A 1,878-nucleotide genomic window follows, 5' to 3' on the forward strand; every position below is an offset into this window, starting at 1 on the left:
TTGCAGTTCTTGCAGGCTTGGTCTTCTGAGAACTAGAATCCTTCCTCTTCTTACACTCCAAGCACCCTACTTGAAGCGTTTTCCTAATTTCCTTAACCTTGGTCTCCAATACTTCTTTTACCACTTTCCTTATTAACTCGGCTAGTGCCTCAGTCCCAAGCTCCGAGTTACCGCTACTCGAAGTTGGCAGACTTCGTTTACCCTCAGAATCAATATCAACACTCTACATTATCAGTATGCATAACAATAACTACCAAGAACTCGATTCAAAAAATTCAATATTTATACAGATGTCCTAGGCATAAAGAGTATTTCAAAGTTTTTCGCAGTATTGTATCCTAGCTACTGTCTTTAGTCCATCTATCAAAAAATTCTACCATTCCAATATCATCCTAACTAAAGTATCATAGGGTTTCAGTATAGGTATATAGCTGATAATTCAGAAATATTCAGAAAAATTCAGAGTAATACTTACAGACTTGGGCCCTAGATTCGGTGTGCCACCGCTTTGGTTATCAAATTTCAAAAACCCAGAAAAACTTAAACCATTTTAACATGTATACCTTGTAAAAACATCTTTGAAAAGAACTTTTCAAAACCATTTCCAAAAATACCCTTCTTAGGCCTAAGTTTTTTCGAAAAGATTTTCAGACCCGATCCACGGCCAGTTGTGCAACTTAGCTCTGATACCACTAAATGTAACACCCCAAACCTAGCCCAGACATTACGGTCGAATTCAGCGTGTCACGTTGAAGCATTACTGAAAAACTCATGTTTTATCTAAAATCTTTCTTAGCATTAAGAGTATTTTCGTTTTATGTTAAAGTGAATGAAAGCTGTGCACCAGGTAAGATACTGAAAAAGAGAAGGTGAGTCCATCGGACTGCTTAAGTACCAAGCTCTCTTCGGATCCAATCCTAGACATGTACACCACCATTGCCACACCTTGACTTAGTGTATGTTCTTAGGAAACCAATTCAATTAAGTCCAGTTTAAGGAAAAATGATTAATTTTGTAAAACGTTTTCGTTGCGGAGGTTTTGCTTTGTTGTCGTGACATTTTAAAATCAATTACTGTTTTTGAAAATGCTCCCTAAAACTAATCAATTTTAGCGATTAAGATAATATCATACCTACTCTAGTAAAACATATTAAAACTATTTAAAATCATTAAAGTGGCCTTATTACAACTTAAAACCCAAATCATAAAAGTAAAAGAAAACTAATTAAATTATAAGAAGAAAATCAAGTTTGCAGTACATGTGGCCACTCTGAATCCCTCACAGCTCCAAGTCCACTATGGTTGGAGGTTACCTGCATGGATAAAATTAAGGGGTGAGTTTGCGGAAACTCAGTGTGTAAATTAACCCAACCATAGTCCAGATCAGTTCAAACCACAGAAACAGATTAAGTTGGGCCTTAGCCCTATACAGAATTTAGAATGAAGCCCATAAGCCCATAACAGAAACAACATAGATATCATGTATGCAGAAAACCCATCCTATATCCATCCATATAGACCCCCGTGCCAACCTTACACCATGTGGGGAGACTACTCAACCCACCCATCCGTCTACATGTCACAAGTATGCCGCATGGCTGCTAGAAAAGATATTGTGACAGAGTCACCAGATACAGATAATTGTGGCAGGGCCACCAGAAACAAAAATTTGTGGCAGAGCCACTGGAACAGATATTTATGGCAGAGCCACCAAAACGCTTCGTCCATCATTATAACCCATATCCCATGCAACAGATATACATATCATGGCATATAACAAATAGAATCAGAATATCATGCATTTCAGTCAAAATCAACCCTGAGGGTATAATGGTCATTTTGCACCTAGAGGTATAATGGTAATTTCCATACTTAGGG

This window comes from Gossypium arboreum, chromosome 4 (assembly GCF_025698485.1).
Source record: "Gossypium arboreum isolate Shixiya-1 chromosome 4, ASM2569848v2, whole genome shotgun sequence".
NCBI lineage: Eukaryota > Viridiplantae > Streptophyta > Magnoliopsida > Malvales > Malvaceae > Gossypium > Gossypium arboreum.